A 13587-nucleotide genomic window follows, 5' to 3' on the forward strand; every position below is an offset into this window, starting at 1 on the left:
CATTTGCTATATCATGCTATGTCTCCTTTCTGTCCTATCTATCTATCTATCCATCCATCTATCTACGCATTTTCTGAACACCTGAGTTGTATACATCATGCTCCTTGAACACTTAACTTCTGTCATGTACATTTCCTAAAGAACAAGGATATTCACTTATGTAACCACCTTAAGTGCAGTTATTAAGTTTGAGAAATTTAGCATTGATAAAAAGCTTTCAGTCTACTTTCTAACTTTTTCATATGTCCCAATAATGTTCCTTTGAGATTTTTCTGCTCCCTTGGTAGATCTCATTCAGGATCATGTATTGCATTTAATTATCGCTTTAATCATTCCTTTTTTTAAAAATTGTGGGAACATAAACACAATATAAACTTTCCCATCTCGACCGCTTCTAATCTTACCATTCAATGGAATTAATCGCATTCACAATGTTGCAGTACCCTCATCACATTCCATTACTAAAACTGTCCCATCCTTTCAAACAGAAACCCTACAACCATTATGAATTAACTTCCTATTCCCCTTGCCTCCTGCCCCTGGCAACCGGTATTCCAACTTCAGTCTCTAAGAGCTTACATTTTCTGCTCTAATTTAACATCTTAAATCTATAGCAATCTTGTTTGCTTTGAACCAGCTCAACATCAGTAGCATATATAACTATGTTCTTATACCACCATCCCATTACCTTTGAGTAGTTCTTGTCACAGTGACATGTCTATATATTATAAATCCATTTACAGTTGCCTTTTAGAACCTGGGAGCAAAAAAGGTGAAGTTACAAACAAAAATACAATAGGAGTGGCATTTATGTCACGCCTATGTCATCAGCCTCCTCAGAGATCTTCATTTCTTCATTTGGCCTCCATCTATTGTCTATTGTCCTTTTCTTTAAACCTGCAGAACCCTCTTTAGCATCTCTTGCAAAGGCAGGTCTAGTAGGTATTGAATTCCCTCAGTTTTCTTTATCTGGGGATGCCTTTGAACTCTCCCGCATTTTTTAAAGACAGCTTACCAGATATAGAATTCTTGGGTGGCAGATTTTTGCTTTTAGCACTTTAAATATGTCTTCCTACTGCCTCCTTGCCTCCTTGATTTCTGATGAGAAATTGACACTTAAACTTATGGAAGCTCCTTTGTATGTGACACATTGCTTCTCTCTTTATCTTTGATATTTGACAGTCTGATTAAAATATGCCATGGAATGAGTCTATTTGGGTTTATCATGTTTCGAGTTCATTGAACTTCTTAGCTGTGTATATTCATGTCTTTCATCAGATTTGGGAAGTTTTAAGCCATTATTTCTTTGAGTTTTCTTTCTGTCCCTTCCTTCATTCCTCCCTCCCTCCATCCCTTCCTTCCTCCCTCCATCCCTTCCTCCCTCCCTCCATCCCTTCCTTCCTCCCTCCCTCTCTCCCTCCCTTCCTTCCTTCTCTTTCTGGGATTCCCATGATGCATATATTGATGTTGTCTCAGGATCCTCAAGCTCTGTTCACTTTTCTTCATTCTTTCTTCTTTCTGCTCCTCAGACTGGATAATTTTAATTGTCTTATCTTCAAGTTCTCTGATTCTCTCTTCTGCCAGCTCCAATCTGCTCCTGAACCCTTTAGGGAATATTTAATTTCTGTTGCTGTGGACTTCAGCTCTATTTTGCTCCTTTTTGTGATTTCCATCTCTCTATTGATATTCTGTCTGCCTTCATCTATCATTTTCTGATTTCCTGTGTTCTTTGTCCATGTTTTCCTTTAACTCTTTGAATGCATTTAGGACCATTCCTTTAAAGGCTATGTCCCAGGTCTGGTCCTCCTCAATGATGGAATCTAAGTCTTTAATATTCTTCTTTTCCTAGACCATTGCTGCTTATTGTTTGTTTTGTAACTTTTTGTTAAAGTTTGTACATTTTGATATTTTAATGTGCCGTCCCTGAAATTTGGCTGATCTGTTCCTTAAATTTGTATCCAACTAATGGTATGATCAATAGTTATACATTCCTCTATCCTTCTCCAACCCTACATAACCATTAAACCAATTGTCTATAAATGTATTTATATTTATCATTTTGTATAAGTGGGATCATACAGTATGTAGTACTTTTCTGATTTTAGTTAGCATAATGTTTTTCAAATTACTGTGAATTTTTTAAATTAGAGAAATTGTAGGTTTACAGAAAAGTCATGCAAAAAAACACAAAGCTCCCGAATACCCTACAATTGTTCACACTTTGCATCAATATGGTACCTTTGTTATGATTGATTAAAATATGCTAAAATATTATTGTTAACTATAGCCCATGGAATACTTTAGGAGTATTTTTCATATACACTACCCTATTATTAACACTTTGTAATAGTGTTATATATTTATTATAATTCATATTATAGCATAATTATATATAATTTAAGTTATAATCCATATAATTTCCTTCTAGTAATATACATGACCCAAAACTTCCCCTTTCAACCACATTCACAAACATAATTCAGCACTGTTAATTACACTCACAATAAGTGCTACCATCACCACAATATATTTCCAAACATTTAAAATCAACCTAAAGAGAAATTCTGTGCAAATTAAGCATCAGTTCCCCATTCTCTACCTTCATTCTGTCCCCGAGATATCTATATTCTAGATTTGAATTCTGAGTTTGCTTATTAAAATTAGTTCATGTCAGTGAGCTCATACAGCATTTCTCCTTTTATGTTTGTTTTATTCCACTCAGCATATGGTTCTCAAGCTTCATCCACGTTGTGGCAAAGCATCAGGACTTCATTTCTTCTTGCAGTTGAATAATATATATATATTCTATGTTTTGTTTATCCATTCATTGGCGGATGAACACTTGAGTTACTTCCATCTTTTGACAATTGTGAATATTGCTTGTTCATATGTCAGTGTGAAAAATGTCTATTCAAGGCCCTGCTTTCAGTTTTTCTGAGTATATACCGAGTAGTGGGATTGATTGATCTTATGACAATTTTATACTTAGCTTCCTGAGGAATTGCCAAACTGTCTTCCGCAGTGGCTGAACCATTTTACATTCCCACTAGCAATGAATGAATGTTCCTTTTTCTCCACATCCTCTCCAACACTTGCTGTTTTTTTTTTAAATAGTGGTCATCCTAGTAGATGCAAAATTATATCTCATTGTGGTTTTAATTTGCATTTCCTTGATAGTGATGTTGAATGTCTTTTCATGTGTTTTTTAGCCATTTGTATTTCCTCCTTCGAAAAGTGTCTATCCAAGACTTTTGCCCATTTTTAAATTGGATTGTCTGTCTTTTTATTGTTGTATTGTAGGATTTCTTTTATATTTTGGAATTTTTTAATGTTTTTTTAATTGTGAAATATATACAAAAAGGCAATAAATTTCAACGTACATTTTAACAAGTAGTTATGGAACAGATTTCACAGTTTGGTATGGGTTTCGCTTCCACAATTTCAGGTTTTTCCTTCTAGCACCTCCAAGACACTGGAGACTGACAGAAATGTCAAGAAATTGATTCAGCAGTCATACTCATTTGTTAGATCCTACTTTCTCTGTTATATTCCTTCTCTTTAATTAACATATATACCTAAAAGCAATACATTTCAAAGTACATCGCAACAAATAGTTGTAGAACAGTTGTAGAAACTCATAATTTGGTATGAGTTACAATTCCTCAATATTAGGTTTTTATTTCTAGCTGCTCAAAGGTACTGGAAACTAAAAGAAATTTCAGTAAAATGATTCAGCACTCGTTTGTTAAACCCAACTTTCTCTATGTATTTCCACCACACCTCTGATCTTTCTCACACTCTGTAGGGTATTTGGGTTATGACCATTCTAACTTTTTTTATTGTATAGTATAACATATATATAAAGCAAAGAAATAAAAAAGCAATAATTTTCAAAGCACTCTTCAAAAAGTGGTTACAGGATAGATCCCAGAGTTTGTCATGGGCTAGCATACTATCCTTTCATATTTTTCCTTCTAGCTGCTCCAGAATATAGGCGGCTAGAGGGCTTAAGTATTTTTTTATCATCACAATTGACTTTTTTCCCTTCTTTTATTGTGAAAAATAACATATATACAAAAAAGCTATAAATTTCAAAGCACAGCACCACAATTAGTTGTAGAACATATTTCAGACTTTGACATGGGTTCCAATTTCACAATCTTAGGTTTTTCCTTCTAGCTGCTCTAAAATACTGGAGACTAAAAGAGATATCAATTTAATGATTCAGCATTCATATTCATTTGTTAAATCCTATCTCCTCTGTATAACTCCATCATCACCTTTGATATTTCCATCTCTCTCTTTAGGGTTGTTTGGACTGTGGCAATTCTAAATTCTTGATATTGGAAGGGTCTGTCACTAATATGGCATAGGGAGATGAAACTATCTGATGTTCTGGAGAGGCTGGGCTAGGTTTCAGGACTTATCTGGACCAGGGACCCATCTGGAGGTTGTAGGTTTCTGGAAAGTTACTCTAGTGCCTGGAACCCTTGTGGAATCTTTTAAATTGCCCTAGATGTTCTCTAGAATTGACTGGAATGGTCCTGATTGGGGGTTGGCAGGTTATGATAGGTAACAAGTTCTACCTGAAGCTTGCATAAGAGTGACCTCCAGAGTAGCCTCTCGACTCTATTTGAACTCTCTCTGCCACTGATACTTTATTAATTATACTTCTTCTCTCCCTTTTGGTCAGGATGGAATTGTTGATCTCACGGTGCCAAGTCTGGATTCATCCTTGGGAGTCCTCTCCTACATCACCAGGGAGACTTTCACCCTTGGATGTCATGTCCCACGTAGGGGGGAGGGCAATGATTTCACTTGCAGAGTTGAGTTTAGAGAGACTGAGGCCACATCTGAGCAACAACACAGGTCCTCCAGACGTAACTCTTAGGCATGCCTATAGGTAGGTTAAGCTTCTCCATTACTTGCATACGCTTCACAAGAGTAAGCCTCATGATCAAGGGCATGGCCTATTGATTTGGGTATCCCTAAAGTTTGACACAGTATCAGGGGATTCCCTGATGGTAAGGTTTAATAGCTCCATAGTCTTTCTCCCCTCCCTCAGGGGACTTTGCCATTACTTTTTGATTATTTGCTTAATATACTCTAGGATGTTTCCAGGCCTTACAATAATCTATACAGGATTAAAGGACCTTTCTTATTCTGTGCTTCCTGTGTTTCACTTGTTCAAATGAGCTATAGAGATAGGTTGAATTAGATCATGCACCACAGAAAATTTCAGTTCCAGACCAAATAAACCTTTCTACCACTGGTCTCAAAGACTGTGTGTGGTCCTAAAATATAGACATGGTCTTCCTTAGCCGTATGTTTTGAACTACTTTAACCCCAACCTGTTTGGCTTCGTTCTTATCTCTAACTATCAGGTTATATATATAAAACAGCCTTTCAAAATCCAGAAATAATAATCACCACTCCGGACTTCATGTGTCTGCTCTAAAAGCTTACAATCTAAGCCTGTGTTTTCTTATAAGCATTTTCTGAATGTGACCCTACCATTGTTGTTTTTTGGTTTCTGGCTTGTTTTGTCTCACTAAATGTCCCACATGTTCTCATTGCTGCATGCCTCACGACATTGTTCATTTTTGTAGCAGCACAACCTTTGTCTCTTATGATATATTTACACTTAAAAGTCTATTTAGTCTGATATTAGTATAGCGACTCTTGCTTTCTTTTGGTTACAACTTGAGTGGAAGATCTTTTTCTATCCTTTCACTTTCAATCTATTTGTATTCTTGTGTCTAAGATGAGTCTCTTGCAAGCAGCATATAGCTGGATTATGTTTCTTAATCTATTCTGCCAATCTATATCTTTTAATTAGTAAGTTTAATCTGCTAACATTCAAAGTTATTAGTGAAAAGGCATTTCTTGAATCCACCATCTTATCTTTTTTATAATATTTGTCAGATCTGTATATTCCTTTCCTTCTTTCTCCTTGTATTCTTTAAATTACCTTTAGTGCTACTCTTCAATTCTGTGCCCTCCTCCAGACCTCCCTCTCCTGTCTTTTTTTTTTCAGCCAGTGGAACTCCTTTTAGTATTTCTTGTAGGGCCAGTCTTTTGTTGACAAATTTGTTCAGGACTTCTTTGTCTGTGAAAACTTTAATCTCTCCCTAAATTTTGAAGGACAGTTTGGATGGGTACAAAATTCTTGGCTGGAAGTCCTTCTCTTTCAGGGTCTTCAATATATCATACCACTGCCTTCTCACCTCCAGGGTGCTAGTTGAGTAGTCTGAACTCAGTCTTATCTGATTTCCCTTGTATGTAGTAGATTGTTTTTCTCTTGCTGCTTTCAGGATTTTCTGCTTCCCTTTAATATTTGACAGACTGATTAGTATGTGCCTTGGGAAGGCCTATTTGGATTTATTCTGCTTGAAGTTTGTTTAGCTTCTTCAACTTGTATATTTATGTCCTTTATGAGGGTTGGGAAGTTTCCCCCATTATATCCTCAACTACTCTTCCTAGCCCTTTACTCCTCTCTTCTCCTGGGACACCAATTTTTGTGTGCTTTGTTTTGTCTATCATTTCTTTTAGTTCCCAATCATTTTTTTCCATCTTTTTTGCTGTTTGCTGTTTTAAGTCTTCGAAGTCAATTATCCTGTCCTTTATATCACTTATTCTTTCTTCTGTTTCTTCATGTCTGGTGTTGTGTGCCTCTAGTATGATTTTAATTTGGTCAACAGAGTCTTAAATCTCTGTGATTTCTGCTATTTTTCTATTTGTTTTTTCAAATTCCTTTTTGTGCTCTTCTACTGTCTTCTTGATTTCCTTTATGTCATTTGCTATCCCACTTATTTTATTAAGTAGAATTGTATGAACATCTTTGATTAGTTGTTCCAATGTCTGTGTCTCCTCTGGTGTTTTAATTTGGTCATTGGGCAGGGCTATATCTGTCTGCATTGTGATATGCTCACTGGTCTTCTGCTGTCTTCTTTGCTGGAAATATCTTAATTGATTTACCTTGGGAGTTGATTTCTTTCAGTAGTCTAAGGCCTTGTGTTTGTGGGATGGTGGTACAGCAGGGAGCAGGGCACGGGGTGGAGCACTCAGTACAGTGATTTGTTTCAGGCAAGGTATGGGCGCAGGTTGAGCATGTTACACTGATGCTTGTGAATGTGGCACCCAGCAGCCAGGGATGATGTAGCTATGCGGGTACACCGGTCTGGGGGGGTCTAACCCTGGCATGCACTGGTCTAAGGCACGGGGCCCTTTGTGCACATGTGTAGAGATTGGCAGCAGGTTGGCATTTCGCCTTCATGGGTTGGGGACAGATGTGACCAGGCTGCTCGGGTTGGCACTTTCTCAGGGCTGGGAAGTGGAGCTGAGGGCTGTGCACATGCGTGGTTCTAGGACTGCTGTAAAGTGTGGTTCCCACAGCTGAATGATGTGACTTGGGGCCTGTGCACATGTGTGGGCCTGGGAGTGCCATAAATGGATGTGCTGAACTCAGGGAGGGCAGAGTGAAGCTGTGCAACACTATGGGCAGGGGGCGGGTGTAGCCTAGGTATGGAGGTTAGTGCCCGCAACCTTTATGTGCTCGCAACAGCCTGTAGGGAACAGCGGCAGGGAAGTAGTGGTCAGGAGGGGTGCAAGAGAGGTGGGTTGGGCTGCACTTGGGGTGGGGGGGTGGGGCAGGTACGTGCACTGGGGGCTGCCGGAGTGGGGGTGCCTGGAATGCAGGGAATGTGAACAGGTGATGGGGTTCGGGTGCATGGGATTTGGGGTGAGTCGCTGGTCATGGGGTTGTGCTGGTGAGGGTAGAGTGCTCAAGGAATGCAGCCTGGCTTACTTCCTAGTCCCGTATTCCCATCTATGCACTCCCATGGGCTCTGCGGCTCCGTGCCTCCGTGCCAGGCTCCAGCTTTCTGCCTCTCAGTTCCTCGGCCTCTGCAACCAGGGCTGCCATATGTGGTGCAGAAAGCTATCTCAAGTCAGCTGCACTCCCGAATTGCCACCTCTGTCACCCTCCTCTCCCTTCTTCTATTTTGGATTTTAAATCATTATTAGATATTTTCTCCCTTTGCATAGGCTGCTTTTCACTTTCTTGACAAACTCCTTTGAAGCAGAGTAGTTTTTTATTTTGAGGAGGTCCCACTTATCTGAGTTTTCTTCCATTGTTTGTGCTTTGAGTGTAGAGATTAAAACCATTGCCTACCACGAGATCTTGAAGATTCTTCCCTGCATTTCCTTCAAGGAGTTTTATGGTTCTAATTCTTATATTTAGTTTTCTGCTCCATTTGAGTAAATTTTTGTATAAGGTGTGAGATAGTGGTGCTTCTTCATTTTTTTGCAAATGGATATCCAGTTCTTCCAGCACCATTTGAAGAGGCTATTCTTTCCCAGATTTGTGGACCTGGCAGGTTGTCAAATATCAACTGGTTATAGATGTGAGGGTCTGTTTCTGAGCTCTCAATTCTACTCCACTGGTCAATAGATCTATCTTTTTGCTGCTTTGACTGCTGTAGCTTTGTAATAAGCTTTAAGGTCAGGAAGTGTGAATCCTCCAAATTCTTTCTTCTTTTCAAGATATTTTTGGCTATTCATGGCCTCTTATCCTTCATCCCAGAGCTTGATAGTTGGCTTTTCCACTTCTGCAAAGTAGTCTGTTGAGCTTTTTATTGGGATTGCGCTGAATCTGCAAATCAATTTAGGTTGAATTGACATCTTAACAATATTTAGTCTTCCAATCCACAAACACAGAATGTCCTTCCATTTCTTTAGGTTTTCTTTGATTTCTTTTAGCAATGTTTTGTAGTTTTCTCTGTAGAAGCCCTTTACATGCTTGGTTAAGTTTATTCCTAGATATTTGATTGTCTCGTTTGCTATTATAAATTGATTTTTTCTTGATTACCTCCTCAAACTGCTCATTACTAGTATATAGAAACACCACTGACTTTTTTTTCATCTTTATCTTACATCCTGCCACTTTTTTAAAATTTTTTTATTAATCAAAAAAAAAAAAGAAATTAACACAACATTTAGAAATCATTCCATTCTACACATGCACTCAGTAATTCTTAGTATCATCACATAGATGTATGATCATCATTTCTTAGTACATTTGCATCGATTTAGGAAAAGAACTAGCAAAACAGCAGAAAAAGATATAGAATGTTAATATAGAGAAGAGAATTAAAATAATAATACTAATAAAAAAATATATATATAAAAAGGAAAAAGAAAAAAACAAAAACAAAAGATACAAACACACAAACAAACAAACAAAAAACCATATTTCAGGTACAGCTTCATTCAGTGTTCCAACCTAGTTACATTACACTTAGGTATTATTGTGCTGTCCATTTTTGAGTTTTTGTATCTAGTCCTGTTGCACAGTTTGTATCCCTTCAGCTCCAATTACCCATTATCTTACCCTGTTTCTAACTCCTGCTGGTCTCTGTTACCAATGATATATTCCAAGCTGATTCTCGAATGTCGGTTCACATCAGTGGGACCATACAGTATTTGTCCTTTAGTTTTTGGCTAGACTCACTCAGCATAATGTTCTCTAGGTCCATCCATGTTATTACATGCTTCATAAGTTTAGTCTGTCTTAAAGCTGCATAATATTCCATCGTAGGTATACGCCACAGTTTGTTTAGCCACTCGTCTGTTGATGGGCATTTTGGCTGTTTCCATCTCTTTGAAGTTGTAGATAATGCTGCTATAAACACTGGTGTGCAAATGTCCGTCTGTGTCTTTGCCCTTAAGTCCTTTGAGTAGATACCTAGCAGTGGTATTGCTGGGTCGTAATCCATTCTGCCATTCTATGTCTTTTGATTGGGAAATTCAGTCCATTAACTTTTAGTGTTATTACTATTTGGATAATATTTTCCTCTACCATTTTGGCTTTTGTATTATATATATCATATCTGATTTTCCTTCTTTCTACACTTTACTCCATACCTCTCTCTTCTGTCTTTTCGTATCTGACTCTAGTGCTCCCTTTAGTATTTCTTGCAGAGCTGGTCTCTTGGTCACAAATTCTCTCAGTGACTTTTTGTCTATAAATGTTTTAATTTCTCCTTCATTTTTGAAGGACAATTTTGCTGGATATAGGAGTCTTGGTTGGCAGTTTTTCTCTTTTAGTAATTTAAATATATCATCCCACTGTCTTCTAGCTTCCATGGTTTCTGCTGAGAAATCTACACATAGTCTTATTGGGTTTCCCTTGTATGTGACAGATTGTTTTTCTCTTGCTGCTTTCAAGATCCTCTCTTTCTCTTTGACCTCTGACATTCTAACTAGTAAGTGTCTTGGAGAATGCCTATTTGGGTCTAATCTCTTTGGGGTGTGCTGCACTTCTTGGATCTGTAAATTTAGGTCTTTCATAAGAGTTGGGAAATTTTCAGTGATAATTTCTTCCATTAGTTTTTCTCCTCCTTTTCCCTTCTCTTCTCCTTCTGGGACCCCCACAACACGTATATTTGTGCGCTTCATATTGTCATTCATTTCCCTGATCCCCTGCTCAAGTTTTTCCATTCTTTTCCCTATAGTTTCTGTTTTCTTTTTGGAATTCAGATGTTCCATCCTCCAGTTCACTAATTGTAGCTTCTGTCTCTTTAGATCTACCATTGTAGGTATCCATTGTTTTTTCCATTTTTTCTTCTTTGTCCTTCATTCCCACAAGTTCTGTGATTTGTTTTTTCAGATTTTCTATTTCTTCTTTTTGTTCAGCCCATGTCTTCTTCATGTCCTCCCTCAATTTATTGATTTGGTTTTTGAAGAGTTTTTCCATTTCTGTTCGTATATTCAGCATTAGTTGTCTCAGCTCCTGTATCTCATTTGAACTATTGGTTTGTTCCTTTGACTGGGCCATATCTTCAATTTTCTGGGTGTCATCCATTATTTTCTGCTGGTGTCTGGGCATTTGATCAGATTTCCCTGGGTGTGGGACCCAGCTGGTTGAAAGGTTTTTCTGTGAAATCTCTGGGCTCTGTTTTTCTTTTCCTGCCCAGTAGGTGGCGCTCGAGGCGCTCGTCTGTCTGCGGGGCCCACCAGTAAAAGCTGCTGTGGCTCTTTTAACTCGCCAATCCGAATCTCGCAGTCGGCCTGGGAAACTGCGCGTGGGGGGGGTTGCTGGCCGCTGCGGCTTGGGGGAGTGCCGGTCCAAATTGCCCAGCTGGCCCTAGACGCCAAGCGTGACGGGAGGGCCCCACTATCCAACGTTCCCAGTCAGACCGGGGAGCCACGTGTGTGGAGGGGACCCCAGTCGCCAGCCTACCCGGCCGGGAAAACGCACACCCCTCGGGTATCTCACCGCAGCGGATTCTCCCTGCCCGTTCAGCCGTTCCAGAATGGGGTACGCTGTCTTTTTGGTCTCTGTCGTGACTCCGGGAGCTGTTTTGTATTGTTTCTGTTTCTTTAGTTGCTTTTCTGGAGGAGGAACTAAGACCCGCGCGTCTTACTAAGCCGCCATCTTCTCCGGAAGTCCTGCCACTTTTTAAAACTTGTTTATTAGCTCCAGAACCTTTGTGGTAGATTTTTGGGAATATATGTATATATATAGAATCATGTCATCTGCAAATAGTGAAAGTTCTAATTCTTCTTTTCCAATTTGGAGGTCTTTTATTTTTTTTCTTGCCTAACTGCTCTAGCTAGAACTTCCAGCACAGTGTTGAATAACTGGTGACAACAGGTATCCTTGTCATCCCTGATCTAAGAGAGAGAGCTTTCAGTCTTTCACCATTGAGTATGACGTTAGCTGTGGCTTTTTCATACATGCCTTTAATCATGTGGAGGAATCTTCCTTCTATTCCTATTTTTTGAAGTGCTTTTTATCAATAAAAGATGCTGGATTTTATCAAATACCTTTTCTGCATCAATCAAGATGATCATCTGGTTTGCCTCCTTCAATTTGTTAATGTGCTGTATTAATTGATTTTCTTGCGTGGAAACACCCTTGCATACTTTGAATAAAACCCACTTTATCATGGTGTTCAAGTTTTTAAATGTGCTGTTGGATTTGATTTACAAGTATTTTATTGAGAATTTTTGCATCTATGTTCACTAGAGAAATTGATGTGATTTTCTTTTCTTGTAGTATCATTATCTGGCTTTGATATTAGGGTGATGTTAGCTTCATAGAATGAGTTAAGTAGTGCTCCCATCTCTTCAATTTTCTGGAATAATTTGAGCAAGATTGGGGTTAATTCTTCTTTGAATGATTGATAGAATTCACTTGTGAGGCCATCTGGTCCAGGGTTTTTCTTTATTGGCAGGTTTTTGATGACTGATTCAATCTTTTTACCTATGTTTTGTCTTTTGAGGTTTTCTATTTCTTTTAAGAGTCCGTTTAGGTTGTTCGTGTGTTTTGGGGAAACTATCCATTTCATCTATGTTGTCTAATTTGTTGACATACGGTAGTTCATGGTATCCTTTTATGACACTTTTAATTGTTGTGGGGTCAGTATTAATGTCACCCTTCTCATTTATGACTTCATTTATTGGCATCTTCTCTCTTTTTTTCTTTCTTTCTAGGTATAATAAGGGTTTGTCGATTTTACTGATTTCAAAGAAACAACTTTGGGTTTTTAAAATTTTTCCTATTGTTTTTCTATTCAAAATTTCATTTATTTCCATTCTAATCTTCATTACTTCTTTCCTTCTGCTTACTTTTGGATTAGTTTTCTGTCCTATTTCTAGTTCCTCCAGGTGTGCAATTAGGTCTTTAATTTTAGCCCATTTTTCTTTTTTATGTATAATGTAGAGGCTCAGGGCTATAGATTTCCTTCTCATCACTTCCTTCACTACATCCCATGAGTTTTGATATGCTGTGTTCTTGTTTTCATTCATCTCAAGATATTTACTGATTTTTCTGGCATTTTCTTTGTTGACCCACTGATTGTTTAAAAGCATATTATTTAACATCCAGATATTTGTGAATTTTCCAGTTCCCTGACTGTTATTGATTTCCAGGCTCATTCCATTATGGTCAGAGAAAGTGGTTTATATAATTTCAATCTTCTAAAATGTACTGAGACCTGTTTTGTGACCCAGTATGCAGTTTATCTTAGAGAATAATCCATGAGCATTTGAGAAGAATGCATTTCCTGCTGTTTTAGGGTGCAATGTTCTGTATATGTCTAATTTATTTATCAAATTATTCAAGTTCTTGGTTTCCTTATTTATTCCCTGTCTAGATGTTATGTGTATCGATGAAAGTGGTGTATTGAAGTCTCTAACTGTTTCAGTTTGCTAAAGCTGTCAGAATGCAATATACCAGAAATGAGTTAGCTTTTACGATGGGGATTTATTAGCTTACAAATTCACAGTTCTAAGTCCATGAAAATGTCCAAATTAAGGCAACGAGAGGATGATACTTTCTCTGTAGAAAGGCTGTTGGCATCTGGGATTCCTCTCTTACATGAAAAGGCAAATTACCAGTGTCTGCTGGTTTTTGTTGCTTTCAGCTTCTGGCTCAGCTCCTCCAGGGACATTTTCTCTAAACTATCTAGTTTTCATCTCTCTGAACTCTCTGAGCTTTTCTGTCTTTTATCCCCCACCAAGCGCTCTAGTAAAAGGATCAAGACCCACTTTGATTGGGATAGGTCACATCTCAGTTGAAAT

Source organism: Tamandua tetradactyla, chromosome X (assembly GCF_023851605.1).
Source record: "Tamandua tetradactyla isolate mTamTet1 chromosome X, mTamTet1.pri, whole genome shotgun sequence".
NCBI lineage: Eukaryota > Metazoa > Chordata > Mammalia > Pilosa > Myrmecophagidae > Tamandua > Tamandua tetradactyla.